We start from the raw sequence: 17,226 nt of genomic DNA, 5'->3' as shown, positions 1-17,226 counted from the left end.
ATATCTTATCAATGCTTAGATTAATGCAGGAAAGACCAATTACAAATGCCAAAAATGGTTGGTTTTACACCTAAACAAAAAAGGGGTTTGTTTAATGTGTGACAGGACTTGCTGAGAGCAAAGGGGTTAGTAAAGGAAGAAAACAACCAGAGTTAGGATGAAGAGTAGGAAAGATGGAGCTCAAGAGGTGGTTATCTAATAAAATGATCAAGGGAGTTGCATCCAGGTAGCTCCAGTTACAATAATACGTTCATAAGAAGTTAGAAGGGTCACATTAAAGATAGGGTCAGGCCTCTGAACATTTTAGGTTCACTTCATTAATGAGTTAGATTTGAGAGTTCTCTCCTTTTTCCAGTACTAAAAAAAAATGTGGTTAAAATATATGTAGTCTTCAAAAGTGAAATATTTGTTTCAAGTGAAAAAACTGACATACAATTAATTAGACATTATGTTTGCTACATACCAAATGCACATACAAATTGTAGGCACAGGAAAACAAACAAAAAAAAATATTTGTTTGTATTGCAGAAGTGCCTAATATAAACACTATTCTAAGGACCATGAAGGTGCAGGAGCCACTAAGTTGAAAAAAACAGGAAAAATACACCAAACAAAGAGAAAAACTAAACACCTCAGCTACTTTAAGTCTTATAGGGAAAACCAAGCAGATCAAAACAAAAAGCCTTATAATTTTAAACTATAGTCAAATGATGAAAATACATTGTTTGGGATTTTCTGAAATAAGCTTATTTCCAAATACAAACTTCTTTCTCTTTTAATTCTATTCAATGGCAAGTTGGTATTACTACTTTATTTGGTTTACCCTAAGATTTTTAAGAATGTTAAGAATTGGAGGGAGTTCCCCTTGTGGCGCAGTGGTTAACGAATCTGACTGGGAACCATGAGGTTGTAGGTTTGATCCCTGGCCTTGCTCAGTGGGTTAAGGATCCAGCGTTGCCATGAGCTGTGGTGTGGCTTGCAGAGGCGGCTTAGATCCTGAGTTGCTGTGGCTCTGATGTAGGCCGGCGGCTACAGCTCCGATTAGACCCCTAGCCTGGGAACCTCCATATGCCTCAGTAGCGGCCCTAGAAAAGGCAAAAAGACAAAAAAAAAAATTGGAAAGTATTTTCCTTTTCCTAACTTAGACAACAAAACATTAAACAAACATTTTTATTCTGTTGGCAAGAACAATCTACTTCACGGTTTTATAAATTGCTTGGAGGCAAAGATAATTGTATAATTTTCTTATCAGAGCCAATGCTAACAATTTATTATTAACATTATTTTTAATTTGAATACAGGTAGAAGGCATCCCAGAGAAGGGAATATGGTGAAATATTCAGAAAAACTTCTAAACTCATATAAAGTAGAAAATCACTGTTCCCTTCCTGGATTTTTTATTTTGAGTTAAAGAAAAACAGAGTCAATAGGGCATTTGCTATCTCATACTCGGCTCCTTTTGTTTCTATTTAAATTAAACATTTATTTTCTCTTTGGAAATTGTTTTATTATTAACTGTCAGTATGCTGATGAAGTGTGTTTCATTATTAACCATCTACTCTCAGAAATGGAGAAACATTTTCATTATTAGGTCATTTATTTTTGGTGATACAAACTTTGTTCTAATTTTGCAGCCAACTACACACCTCACACGTTGGCATGCCTAACTGATTACATCAAATCATGCTATGCAAGAAAATTAATATACATCCCATTAATAGAAGTGAATATTTAAGGGTATGAAATATTCAGCCCTGACCGTCTTATACCTCCATGAGGTAGTTCTTGCTTTCATTTTTTAAAGGAATGCCCATAGATAAAAGCAGATGAAGTAGAATACCAGTATGGCATCAAAATGACATTTAGTCAAACAAAAACCAAGTTAAATTGTAGATATTCAGTCTTGTATAGATATCTGAATAACAGAAAATTGTTACATACACAGTATTCTGGAAGCATCTGTTAGAAATTAGGTTCAATGTAAACAGATTTTGTTACACCCATTTCTGATAGGTAAGTTATCGAGACAACTGTTATAAGTTACCTTTACTATTATGATACTGCTATGAAGAATCAGTTACTAAAGGATATTCTTTAAAATGAAAGGTTATACTGGCTCAATTAACTCTCACCTTGGTGAATGCATGCTTAATTTTAAAATATTTTAAAAAAGAACCTTGATGTACATAGAAAAAAAAATCTTATTTCTCAGGAATTTGAATCATTTATTTATCCTTACTCCCAAGAATGTTTCATTTATGTAGACACAGGACAAATAAAGTTTGTCCTTAATATTTACCTAACTTGTATCTAATTGATTTTCTCTTTCAGTATAGAAGCCTACTTCCTTCTGAGTTACTTTCTTAACTGCCCTTCCCTGAAAACATAAAAAATAGCATTAAATACTGTTGAATGTAGAAAACATCTGGAATCATATCATTTTCCATTTCCAATGGAAAGTTAGGTTTGCCAAATAAAAAATATAAATGTATGCTTAAAGATAAAAAAAAAATGATTGTTGATACATATTTCTGCATATTCCAGCTGTGTTTTTCTGGGCCACAAAATCACCAAGCATGTCATGTTCAGGTATGTAGATTACAAAATTTTTTCTTTGCTTTTACAAAAAGCATTTATAATTTCTAAGGAAAGATTAAATGCACTTTGGCCTGACAATTTGGTTCATTGTTACTGGTAGCCTATGGTTAGCTTGTACTTAGTATAGTAACTTCATTTTGGATATTAGCACTGGATAGCCTTTTTATCCTGAAATTGCTCAGTAAAAATACCCATATATATTTTTAGTTATTAGTGAAGTAACTAGATAAGAGTAGCAGAGCATGAACATACCCCAGTAAACATATGTATGTAGGTTTCCAGAAATAATCAAAACCAGGGAGGAAAACCTGAATTTTCAGACCTAAATAAGAATTTGCTTCCTTGCCAGGTCTAGTGATACAAAGTTCTGTTGCTTTGTGGGTGTCTTGCTGATGCTTGAGTCTGAATTTGACAGTGGTCACATTATATCTCTATAATCATTTCTCATATCCAACCATGCTTTTTCATGAAATAAGCCATAAAATTTGGACACTTTTCTCAAGACAATAATGATAGCTGTGCTTTCCACAAAATCAGAACATTTTTAGTTCTTCTGGTAAAAAGCACAAATGATATTAGGCTTGCTCTGAAAATAAAGTCTTCCACCAGCGAAAGAAATAGCTGCCCTGAGCATGCAAACCAGAGTTCTATCCACCTTGCTCAGAACATAGATGTAGCTGCTTTGAAGATGATGATTCAATGGAATTCTGAGCTCCTTAGGGCAAGGATCTTATTCATACAACTGGCATAAATATTGGCACAGAGAGAACATTCTAATTTTTAGAAATCAATAAAGAAGCAGAGCAAAAAAATCAGGCCCATTAATAAATGTTAACTCTTTTTATACCAGCAGTATATAAGGGCCTCAGCAGACTTTAGGTGATCAAGGAGATATCCTTGATCGTCTCCTCCTTTTCATTCTCCATACCTCCTTCAGTTCTCAGTCACGGGTAACCCTTAAATCTAGCAACCTCTCTCTGTATGATCTGCCAACACTTCAATCCAAGCTACTGTCATCTCTTGCCTGTAATAGCCTTCTATTTGGTCTCCTTTAGCCCACTCCACCCCTCCGATTCCTTTTGCACACCAAATCAGAGAGATATTTTCAATCACAAATGAAATTATTAATTCTTCACCCTACCACTACACCCTTAAACTAGTCTAGTCAGTGGCTTCCCCATTACTTTTTTTTTTTTCATTGCCCCTGAGCATGTGGAAATTCCCAGGCCAGGGATGGACCCTTCACCACATCAGCAACCCAAGCTGCTGCAGGAGATGCCATATCCTTAAACCCATGGTGCCACAAGGGAACTTCCCCATTGCTCTTTTGATAAAGATTGAAAACTTTGGAGCTTATGACTCTGATCATGTCATGCACACTGGATGCCTGTACAGTGCAGAAATGTGTCACACTGTCCATGCTATTTCCTCTGCTTAGAATGTGCCCTACACGTCGTTCAGTTCCTGCCCTTTAGGATTTTAGCTGATCATGCCTTCCCTTAGGCAAAATTTCCCTGACCCCTCAGTTATACATGTTGTTATCATTTCTTACAGTACCACATTCCCCTCTTTCAAAGCACTTAATGCAATTTGAAATAATGAATTCATTAGTGTGATTATTTGATTAATGTCTGTTTTCTCTTAGGTTGTAATTTTCATGATGGAAGAGAATGTGGCTCATTTTGCTCACTAACATAAGAAAAGTCTGGCACGTAACACTAATGATAAATAATATATGTTGGACAAATGAATGAGCCTCTGGACCCCTTTTACAGAAATATAGATGGGCAGTGAGCAGCATACTACACACAGATTTTTGTCTACTTTTATGACCAGTATTTTTAAGAGAGTTTTTATTTCGAGTTGCCATATTTGATTAGGAGACATTAATTTTTATGAAATAAATATAACAGTGATCTTTACTCACCTAAACTGACTACATTGGAATCTGTTCTTTTTTTTTTTTTAACTTTTACAAACACCTTTTCAAAATCATCTGGGTACCCAGGTAAGCTCATTTCCTATAGTCAATACCTACTGTCTTAAGAAAGATATTATTTCTCAAGAGCTTTCAACCATTTACAAGTGATATAACGATTCTCAGATTCATATTACACTTCTAATTCCAAAATGCCTTGAAAACTATGATGTCATTGATCTAAAAGCAACTGATTAGGTAGATAGGCATGGCTATTATTATCTCCATGTTACTCCTGGCAACACCTGAAACTAACACAATATTGTGAATCAACTATACTTCAATTAAAACAATTTTTTAAAGTAAAATATACTCAAAGGATAGCTTGCAATACAAGTTTTGATTTACTTCTTTTTTCTGTCTTCATTTCTTCCTATATTGCAACAAATGATCAACATATCAAGGCTGTTACACAACAGAATATTGGCATATGATATTGCTACCCCGATTTATATTGAATCGATGAGATTGAAGAATAAGGCCATGGTAAGCAAAGATATATGCCCTTTTCTGGAGCTTATGAAAATCACCAAATAGCTGACTTGGTGTTAAATAAAATGAGGGCAAATTTTAACACCACATGTCAAAGTTCTGAGCAAGAGGCTCAAGGAAATTGAGGCCAATAAAAGGCTAATATAAAGCGGGGGTATCCATCCTTGATTCCATGTATTTCAAATTCACTCCGCTGTAAAACTAAGCTCTTTTGTTTTTTAAAGAATATCTTAGTGGAAATATTAGCCATGTATTCATAGGCCTATGTTTTACTAATGTGTTTTTACTTGCTGGCTTCCATCCAGTATCACGGTTAAAAAGATAAGTTCTAGAGTTATATGGGCAGGGTTCAGAACCCCTTTGCATCTGCTCCTAGTTCTTTTTAACTTGAGTTATCTTTCAGTTTCTTTACTCGTCAAATTGGAATTTTAAGTATCTTTCCAAGTTTCCAGAAAAGATTCAGGGCCTGAAGATTCCAGAATTGTGGGAAAGATGTCTCTTTATGAAAAAGTACACATACAAAATAATAAAAATAAGTGTGTAGCTCAGACCCCAACCTGACTCTTAGAAGGAGGCAGTGCAACTGAGGACTCTGAAGCTTAAGCTTTGAAAGCATCATCTCTGTATCCTTTTTTTTTTCCCTATTAAAATATTAATGAAGACTGGATAATCTATATAGCACATAATGGCACACAGCAAACACTCCATTAATGTTCATCCTCATCCTCATTACTATTACTTTTATTGTAACTCACAAGGGTGTCAGAATAGATAATATCCATTTATAATTCCAATTTTAATTTTATTCTTCTGAGGTTCAGTGCTAGATAGGACTAAATGGATGAGTAAAGGCGGTGCATGCTCAGAAATTAGTCCTTCATTCATGTGTTTCTAGAGCAAAGTGTATCAAGCAACTACTCTGTGCCAGGAATGGAGTGGGGACTAAAACAATTAAGGTGGGCGGACATACAGGAAAAAAAAACAAACTGAAAAATGAGTGATAACAAATGTGTGTGAGTGTTATAGGGTGAAAAGGTACTGGGATAGAGAATCATGAGGAGAAATATTCATTGACTAGGACAGTGAAGGAAGACCTGTCTGGATGTGGTAAATCATTAAGTAGAAATTTAATATCTGAAGGACCCCATAAAGAGGACTTGGAAATAGCATTCCAGACAGAAGGACTATCATATTTAGAGGCTCTACAGGAAAGAACATGTTCTAGAAATCTAGGCTCTGTAAATAGATCAGAAATTCAAAGAATGATGTGAGCCCAGTGACTAATGGTTTATAGATGCTTTAGTGAGATGAGTTCTTTAAAAAAAAAGACAAAAGTTTTGATGGAGACAAGCACATAAAGAAAGCTTGGACTTGGGCTGCTAGAAACAAAGCTCCCTCCATATAATCATGAGTATTTAGGATAGACCTGTCTTAACTTACCTCTCCTGCTGGATTATTGAAGCAAGCTGAATAAGTAGGCTTCAACTCAGTCCTAGGCCTAGAGTATCACCACCCTGACAGGCACATTAAAATGGGCTCAATGACATCCACCCCAAGAGTCCTTCTTAAATGTAAAATAGTGAGTGCTTTGAAGGGATTCCAAAAAGTTGGATTATACTGTCAATCATGATTTAAGGAAAGGAAAAAAAGATGTATTAAAGCCATAAAACTAAAGAGTAAGTATTCCAGCCTAGAAGAGTGAAGAATTGGCAGGTATCATTAAAGGCTTCTGAGAAAAGATGAGCTTAGAAAGAGATGAGAGATATAAATTGCTAGCAAGAAAGGGGAAGGGGTGTAAAAGACAGCTATTTTTCAGATGTTCAGCCACTGGGCTATGTAGAATGAAGTTTTTCCATGCAATAGAGCAATATTCTTCACATTCATATTCTTTCTTACACAGGGAGTTTCCTTAATCATTGTTCAGAAGAAAATGTTAAAACAATTTTATAACCATCCCATGGTCTAAAACAAAAAAGCGAAAGACATACAGTGTCAAGGAAAGAGCTGAAGTTTCTGGAAATAAATAAATCTTGTAGGATACAACTGAATATTCTCTTTTAATCCCTAGCCCATGTTTTCACTCCAAGAAAAATATGTGCAAATTTGTTCTGTGATATGATAACCCAGTGTTAGTTACCAGTTGTTATGGTCTGAACTGCATTTCCCCAAAAAATTTAGATGCTGAAGCCCTCCTCCCCACTGTGATGAAATGTGGAGACTGGGGCCTTTGGGAGGTATTGAGTTTGGACGAGATCATGAGGGTGAGGAATTCCCTACAGGATTAATACCTTGATAAGAAGAGATGTCAGAGAATTTGTTTCTTCTTTCTCTTTCCACTATGAGAAGGTGATCATCTGCAAGCCAGGAAAGGGTCCCTGTCAGAACCAAATCTGCCTTGCAACTGGATGTTGGACTTCTCAGCCTCCAGAACAGTGAGAAATACCTGTCTGTTGTTGAAGCCACCCACTCGATGCTGTTCTGTAATAGCAGCCTGAGCTGAGCAAATTGGTTATAGAAACAATTCAAACTTACTCCATGCTCACCCCAGAAGCACTGCTGTTGATGCCACTCTCTGTTCCAAGGAGCTAATTTCATCTGCATGTAAAGGGTAAAAGTTTCTGAGTGTTTTTATGGAGGCATCCAATAAACAAATGTTAAACAAAAACAATATGGTATAGGGTACCTGCAGAAAAACTAATTCCAGAGACGTTGCTATTAATTTAAATAGGGCTACAGTGGCATGTCCATTGATTATCTGTGTCTAGGGCAACTGAAAATCCATAAAAATATCAAGCATATTTTGGTGCCATGTGGAAAATACATTTCTTTTGTGTGAACTATTGCTTTGAATCAACTGTAGGATTCACCCAGGAGATTCTAATTGTCAACAATAAGGTCCTTGTTCTTTTCTCTGCTTTTATGTTCAATATCCTTCTAAGCTGTTGAAAAATCTCAGTAAGGTTGAGAGGTAGCTAGAGCTCTTAATTCAGGAATAACATGAAAAAGTTCTCAATTTCCTCCAGTTAGCAGAGTAAGACTTCCTCTGACCACCCATGCCTGCAAACTATATAGAAGTGCATGCTCTAGGGGAGTTCCATACCTACTCAGATCTGTCAACCTGGCTTGCGAAAGGGCTTTCTTAACAATGAAATAGTCTGGGTACAAGGATCGAGGCTACTATTTTTCTGGACAGCATATTCCCCTGTATTTAGACAGTTTAAAGCACTACTCTGCTTGCTTTCTCTATTTAAATGAGACCAGAATCTATGTCTTTCCCTATTATCTCTAATGTATTATAGGTGTTCAATATGTGCTGAATTAAACTGTACTCCTACCTCTTATTATTCCTAGGGTGGGAGCATCAGTGGAGCGAACATGCATATCTCTGCATGAGCTGTTTTCATCATGAGAACATGGCTACCTACACAAACCATTTGGTTCTCAATGAGCCATAACATCTATGCTGGGTAAATAAACACAAAAATAGTGGTTCAGAAATGAGCACTGCAAACAGTTGTGTTTGCATTGCCGAAAAGTCCCACAGGCCCTGTATAGTTCATTATGAGCATGTAGTAGGTCTTATATTGGGATGAAGCTTAGTTATTTTAAGTAGTTTAGTGTAAGTTTTGGACAACTAATTTTTAGCATCTTCACAAGTCACAAAAGTTTTATGGACATTTAAGGTTCTAACCTGGTCTCATATGATGTCTTGACGTTGTAATTTTTCATGTTAAATCAGTAATGGACCAATTTGAATAGATATTTTATATTCTCATCCTAGAAATTTTAAATTCATAAACATTATTTTCTAAACAACTTTTCTCTTTCCTCCCTGTGGTCACCATCTAGCATCATCTAGATTATGACTCAAAAGCAAGCACAAACATGTGTTGATTTAGACTGCTGAGCATTCCAATTCTGATCGGAACGCATCCATCTTAGCAAATGGAATGTTATGCAGACCTCCTGTCCTCCTTCCTGCTTGTTGTGGCAGAGATTTATACTGTAATCACCCAGCACATCTGAATAAGGGATTGAGTCCTGATGACATCTGTCTATAGGCTGGAAATTATAAAGTTAAAAATGCAGTCCAGCCAATCTTGGTCTCCTTTCACTTGAAAGATTCATGTTCCTTAATGCCAAAATCATATTTATGATGTTCTTGTTATTTAACAGCTTTATTTATGTTAAATATATTTTTAACACATTCTACTGTGTTTTCATTATTCAGTGAAACTTCCAAATAAGATCATATGATTAATCTCCAATATACAAAATATCTTACAACAAAGACTTAAATTGTCTAAGCTCTTTCTTTCTCTCTCTCTCTCTCACACACACACACTCACACATACCAGTATTTAGACTACTAAATAAAGTCATTATTCCTTAGCATACAGAATATTTTTTTCTCTCAAATATTTCTCCTCTTCTCACATTGCTTATTTCACTCATTCAGCTAAAATCAATATGCATCTTTTTCAATCCACAGTTGTATATACTAAAGTTCATATTTCTTTGAAAGATTAATTAATACAGTCACTGCTCATTATAAAGGCTATTATACACAGTAAATATCATAAAGATAATCCGTTTTTTAGTCTCTCTGCATAGGTCAGGATAAAGCCTTCTTAGCCTTCTTAAATAGAAACACTGGCCTTCACTGGAGAGAAAGGACTGCTGGTCCAGTCTGTTGAAAGTTCTTAAAGAGTTTCAGTCTTTAAAACTCTTTTGTAAATGAATTCAGAGAGAGTAAAAGAGGGGAAAGGGAGCCCATAAGCTTAGAGAATTTCTCTCATATCAAAATACCCTGCAATAATTGGAAGTAGGGAAGTATAATGACCTGAGAAAATTCTTGAAGTTCCTCACTGAGGTGGCTTCAAAGGACTGATTGAGAACATTGCCTGTGAATTTGTGTGTTTGTCTGCATGTGTACATATGTACTGGGAGAGAAATTCAAGCTTTAACACATAACCTCAGTCTGTAAGTCAATGCTCAACTCTTGGGTCACAAGATGTGTTGGGGACATGATCATCAATTAAGATTCCCAAAAGATCTTCAGGTCTGGCATGGGGCCCCGGAATCTGCATTTTAGTTTATAGCTCAAGAAAGTTGTGAACTGCAGGTTCTCTTTTCTTCCTTCATAGATGATTAAGAGCCTGATGTTGAGGGGAACAGTTTGGGAAGACAAGGGAAAGCACTAATCCATCAACTGAGGCTGTTAAAAATCAGTGCAGACAAATGCTCAACAACCAGTCCATCCAGTATATGTCAACCCTAATTTAACAGGTTTCTAAACCTTTGAAAGGTCAATGTACACACTGCAATATATCATGGGAGGGCACCATCCATTATCTCCTGTCCTCCCCCTTGCCTATTCCTTCAAGGTTTTAAGCTGAGAAGCTCAGAGGCCATCTTATCATCAGGGCCCAAACATCATTGGGTCCTTCTCCAAATACATTTTCCATTTTCCCCCTGAGTTTAATGCCTTGCTCTTTCCTACCTCTCTTCCTCTACCTGTTCTCCTCAATCTGGAAGCCTTTCACTGGGAAAGCCCCCTGAGCCATATTCATTCTCAACTAACCAGACTAAGGGCATGTCCTCTTTGGAGATGTCTACTTCTATCCATGTTATTCTTGTATAATTCCATATCCATGTTTTTTCTTTTCATTTTTATAAATGCTATTGCCCACTGTACTCTATAATCCCTTGGGTATAAAGGAGAAATATACTTCTACATTTCTCCAATACCACGTATAGCAGATACTTTATAAACTTCATAATATCCAAATAAAGTAGGTTTCTCAGAGAGGGTTCTATAGACCAACCACATGGGAGTTACCTGAAAAGCACAGGTCACACGCACATCCTAGATCCTGCTTTAGCCTTGCTGGGCCAGAATCTTTACTTTTCAGCTACAAGGAGATACATATGCACCCTATGTTTTGAAATCAATTGACCTGGAGTCATAATTGCCCTACAGTGCCTATGTATGAGAGTCATATCAGGCTCTTATAGGAATTACACATTCATGAGCTCTGTCAAACCCTCTGAAGGAAGGAGAACCTCCAGAGCAGTGGCCTGAGAATCTATATGTTTAACAAGTTTTTGTCTCCCTATCCTTGTCCCAGAAGATAATTTAACCATTAGGAAAAGTGATGAAACTTTCTCTGAAATGTTGAGTTTCTTAAATGGATAAAAGCATATTTATGAGAATAGTGTGATACTATTTCCTCAACATTTTGCTTTAATTATAATCATTTTCATTATTTAAAACATTCATAGTTTGAAAAATGTAAACCAAAGAATAATGCATTCAATTTCTAAATGATTTCCCCCTGATTGAGATAATAGCCCTGCAGGTAACCTGACATAGTGTAAAAAGAGTGGAATTTGTAGCATCTAAAGTTCTAACTTTGACATTTATGGATTCGTAGTCCTGAGAAAGTTACTTAAAATCTAGGATGAGATTCTTCTTAAAAAACGTGGGGGATCGCAATACCTGCCTTGCACACTAATCTATGTAGCTGAGTGCAAAGTGAGGCATGGGATTTTATTCATTCTTGACTCAAAAATTCTAGAAAACTAAGGAAAGTATGGAAAATGGAAGAGAACTGGTTTAGATCACAGTTCTTCTCTCCATCAGCAGTGAGAAGCCCCTTCCTTTTCAGGAGGCCAACCAGACTGCTTCTGTGGGCTGAGTTCATATTACAGATCTGTGATCACCACCCCATGCCTTGGCAGCAGTAAAGGACTTTTCCCTTTAACCTCCCTCAATTGCACAAAGTGTAGAACAATAACATTCTTAAATGCTCATGTGCTTTCTTAAGCAAATGTTTTATTTGCAGTGATAACTTAATAGATAGACTAAAGATGGTAGAATCTCCTCTTTTTGAGTTCATTGTTTATGTGTATGTGGGTGAAAATAACAATTTAAAATAACCATAATTGGGAGTTCCCGTCGTGGCGCAGTGGTTAACAAATCCGACTAGGAACCATGAGGTTGCGGGTTCGGTCCCTCCCCTTGCTTAGTTGGGTTAACGATCCGGCGTTGCCGTGAGCTGTGGTGTAGGTTGCAGACGCGGCTTGGATCCCGCGTTGCTGTGGCTCTGGCGTAGGCCGGTCGCTACAGCTCCGATTAGACCCCTAGCCTGGGAACCTCCATATGCCGCGGGAGCGGCCTAAGAAATAGCAACAACAACAACAATAACAACAACAACAACAAAAATAAATAAATAAATAAATAAATAAATAAATAAAATAACCATAATGAATGCTCATGGAGCAAAAAATGATAAAGGCTAAGTTTTTTATTTTTTTATTTTTTTATTTTTTGCCTTCTTAGGGCCACACCGCAGCACGTGGAGGTTCCCAGGCTAGGGGTCCAATTGGAGCTGTAGCCACCAGCTTACGCCACAGCCAAAGCAATGAGGGATCTAAGCCATGTCTACGACCTATGACCTACACCACAGCTCATATCAATGCTGGATCCTTAACCCACTGAGCGAGGCCAGGGTTTGAACCCACATCCTCATGGATACTAGCTGGGTTTGTTAACCACTGAGCCATGATGGGAACTCCTTAAAGACTAAATATAAAATCATCTAATGAAAATCACTGTCTTTAAATACGTATTTCCATTTTTGCTAGAAATAAAGATTTTTTTTCAATTGTATAATTTTTATATGGCATTTTTCACCTAATATTTTATCATTCTCATTTCCACAGTGGTTCAAATATTCTTGAAAAATGGTTAATAATTGCTTTTATATCTTATTATAAAAGTTCTATTATTTATTTAAATACTCTCCTACTGTTGGATATTTACTTCTGTTTTGCTATTATAATATAAGGTTTTTAAAATATTCTTATACATAGATCTCTGATTGCATCTTTAATTATTTTGTTGGAAGCCATTTCTAGAAGTGGGATTACAGGGTCAAAGAGAAGGAAAATTTTTCAATCTCACAATATATATCTTTTCCAATTGCTTTTCAGAAATGCTGCTAATTCAAACTCAATTACCTTCCCTCCTACCCAAGAAGAATCCCATTGTATCCAACACCAAAGGCTTATAATTATTATTATTATTGCTTAAATGTTTGCTCAGTTAATAAACCCTGAAGGAAATTCCTTTTTTTTTCTTTTTGTCTTTTGAAGGCCTACACCTGTGGCATATGGAGGTTCCCAGGCTGGGGGTCTAATTGGAGCTGTTGCTGCCAGCCTATGCCAGAGCCACAGCAATGCCCAATCTGAGCCACATCTGTGACCTACACCACAGCTCACAGCAACGCCAAATCTAACCCACTGAGCGAGGCCAGGGATCGAACCCGCAACCTCATGATTCCTAGTTGGATTTGTTTTCATTGCGCCATTAAGGGAACTCCAGGAAATTCCTTTTCAATTGGCATGGATTTGATTACTATTAAGGTACTTCGTCTTTCACTTACTCATTGTTCATTTTATATTTTATGCATATTTTCTAAGGGAGAACTAGTATTTTTTCCAGTGACTTGTAGTCACACACTGTGTATTTTGAAAATAAACCTTTATTTACTATATTAGCTAGTCAAATTTATTTCCACACTGAAATTTTCCCTTAAATTTTCTTCAGGGTAAATGTTAATCTTCATTTTGATTAATGAAATATCAGGGTGAGGAGTCAGAAAAAACAAACAACATTGTATTGCTGAATTTTTCAAACATTCAGAAAAGTTGAAAAAAAATGATTCAATGGACACCTGATAACTACAACTTACATTCTAAAAGTAAGGTTTTCATTTTAATTAATTTTATAATTAATGTTTAATGTTCTTATCACATATCTATCTACTGGACATGGTTCTAACCATTTATAGTCCATTCTTTTTATATAATCCTACTTTCAGGAATCTAACCTAAGGGAAGAGTAAAGTTAAAGCACCATAAAAAGTAGATGTTCTTTCTATCTTGCCTTCAACTGTATTCACAGTATCTAAAACAGGGCTCATCACATTGTAGCCCTCACTGAATATTTTACCCAATGGCTTTTTTTCCATGGGGGAGAATTTTTCCTGCTCTAGGACAGTAAAATAAGACTTTTTGGTGTGTTTAGGCCCCAAGATTATAAAATCTGTTTTAGTGCAAAGCAGCATAGCATATTCTAACAGCCAGTCAGCTGTAACTGGCCTGTTTAATCCATGTGCTAAATGGCTGAAAAAGTATGCTCAAAGTGTTAGAAACATCAAATATCTTTTATCTACAAATAAGCAAAAGCCTGTGGATAAATTGTCATAACTTCTGGAAAATGGTTTGCATCATTTAATGACAGCATCCCATATCTGGGAGGGAATTAGAATTCAAAACATTTTCACTTCCTTCCAGAAGGATGATGGGCTAATACTGAAATGCCTATGAAGACAGAAGAACAAAAGAAAATGTTGCAGGCTAAAGCATCTGACAAGAATGGGGAAAAGTGTGTCATGGATTGTAGAATTTATCTCATTGAGAAGGGAATAGAAAAATGATGCATGATACTTCAAAAGAGAAAAAAAAGTCTGTCATGAATCTTCCAAGTCTGGAGTGCCTGGGTGAGCAGAAATGTAGAAACAAGCTAATTACTGTCTGTCTCTTACTCTTCTCGTTAGGAACAAGAGGAGGAGAGAGGCCATACATTTTCAACATTCTACTAAAAGAAAAGAAATTAAAAAAAAAACTTTTATTGTCCCTCTTCTCAAAAGTCTTGGAGTGAAGCTAACTCTGCCATGTGGTTGCAGTTAGAATCACTTGGGAAGACTCCAAATTTTTTTTCTTTTTTTTTTTTTTTGGCTTTTTAGGGCTGTGCTAGCGGTATACAGAGGTTGTTCCCAGGCTAGGGGTCGAATCAGAGCTGTAGCTGCTAGCCTACACCACAGCCACAGCCATGTAGGATCTTAGCTGCATCTGCAACCTAGACCACAGCTCACAGCAACGCCAGATCCTTAACCCACTGAGTGAGGCCAGGGATCGAACCCAAATCCTCATGGATACAAGTCAGGTTCATTAACCATTTAGCCATAACGGCAACTCACCCCAGTTTTTTTTCTAATGCCCAGAGCCCATGCCAGACCAAGGAAATTAGGATCTTTCCAGGCTGGGGAGGTAGGGGAAGCCTAGAATGATCCTAATTTCCACGATTTCGCCCATTATTCCCCTAATGGGAGAATAAAATACTTCCCAAGTTAAGCTGACTTGCAGCAAGGAATGAAAGACATTGGATCAAAGACTGCAGCAAGGAAGGCACGGAGGAGTCAGATTCTGTTTGGAGTTTTCTTTGCCATGATGACAACCAACCAAAACAGGGCAGAGGCAAGAAAATGCATTTCAATGATTTCAGCTCTCCTCACCCACATGACAACGTGTACACCAGTTTTTGTGGAAAATGCCAGGGGAAGCTTCCATCAGGAGTGTTATTTTCCACTGGAATTTAGGGTAGTGTATAGGTTATGCTAACATCAGAGTAAAAAAAAATGCCCCCTTCGCATGAGAAAAAATAAACCAGAAACAGGAATGAAAGTGCCTAGCCCAGTACCTGTCCCACAGGCTCTAGATAAATCTTGGCCTCTAACTTCTTTGCTTTAGATGTCCTGAGGTGAAAACAAAAATATCAAAATATTTCATGCTTGCCTTAAAAGAACTGATTTTAGTTTAGAATCAGGCGGGAGGTGGGGACATCCTTCTTTGAACTGGCTTTCTAAATGTACTATTAGCATAAATATTTTACAAATTATCTCCTCTTTATAGACAAGGACACTTTTAACCTACAGAACTAGGATTTGAATTAGAACTGCCTGAATCTAATGCCTTGTGCTCCTGGAATTACGATTTTCTATAATTTACTCAAACATTAGACATTTTTGACATTTAGAGCGCTTTTATTTTCCAACCATTATCAAACAGGTAAATAATTTCCTGTGTGTATTTTTTCCTCCATAGTTAGACATACTCCTTTGGAACACAACCTTGGAAGTGAGTGGTCAGAGAGTGTTTATGGAATTTTATTTTTTTATTTTATTTTTGCTTTTTAGGGCCACACCCACGGCATATGGAAGTTCCTGGGCTAGGGGTCAAATGGGAGCTGTACCTGCGGGCTTATACCACAGCCATAGCCACAGCGATGTCAGATCTGAGCCATGTCTGTGACCTACACCACAGCTTGCCACAATGCTGGATCCTTAACACAGTTGAGCAAGTCCAGGGATCAAACCCACATCCTCACAGAGACTAGTTGGGTTCTTAACCTGCTGAACCACAATGGGAACTCTGTTTATAGAATTTTATAGATATTGTGAAATTGCTTACCAAAGGGGTTGGACAAATGGACAATCCCTCTAGAAATGCATGATACAGAAATATAAAGAGTATTTCCAATTTAATAGGTGAAAGTGATATTTAATCTCATTAATTTCTACTTTGTTTATTCATGAATCAACATGTTTTACGTTTTTTTTTTTTTTTTGCTTTGTTTATCCTAGAACATTTACAAGCTTTGGTATAATTTTATTTGTAGAGTTCTTTCACAGTTTCAATAAATATTTTCATGGCATTGTGTTTAATGCATATCCCTCCAACTAGACAGAAATCCCCTGGAGGCCAGATGTCATACCATTGTGTTCTGTGCTGATTTCTGGTGCCTAGCATTGTGCCTGGTATATAATATGTCCTAAAGTTATTCATAAATAGAAAAACATATTTACTTCCCACATGTATTGAAGGAAAGTATACAGTCTATTACATTTTTATGATGTTGATTTTATTGTTGTTTTATATGGTTTGGGTTAGTATCAAAGCACAGCAGTGACCATCACAAAATTATTCATTCTAAACCGAATTAGCATTGAATAATCATAGACTGGAAAGGGCAATTTGAATGGGACGGGAATGATCTAGGACACCTTCCTGGAAGAGATGAATTTCTTTACTGCCAGAACATTTTCAAATGAAAGAGAAAGTTTTGTGGTACCTTTTCTGTTGGGGGTTCTGCTGATAACCTTTTATAAAAAGCATTAGACCCAAATGAGATAACCTGTATTCTCTAGGCTGTAATGGACTTCTAATTAGCCCCATTAATGTGATGGCTTTAATTTGTAAGACAGGTAATGGTTTGGAAATCTGATTTCTTTGAAATCACTTCTCTCTAG

The sequence above is a fragment of the Phacochoerus africanus genome, chromosome 1, assembly GCF_016906955.1.
Source record: "Phacochoerus africanus isolate WHEZ1 chromosome 1, ROS_Pafr_v1, whole genome shotgun sequence".
Classification (NCBI taxonomy): Eukaryota; Metazoa; Chordata; class Mammalia; order Artiodactyla; family Suidae; genus Phacochoerus; species Phacochoerus africanus.
The sequence above is the reverse complement of the archived record's forward strand: the minus strand, read 5'-3'. Positions refer to the sequence as shown.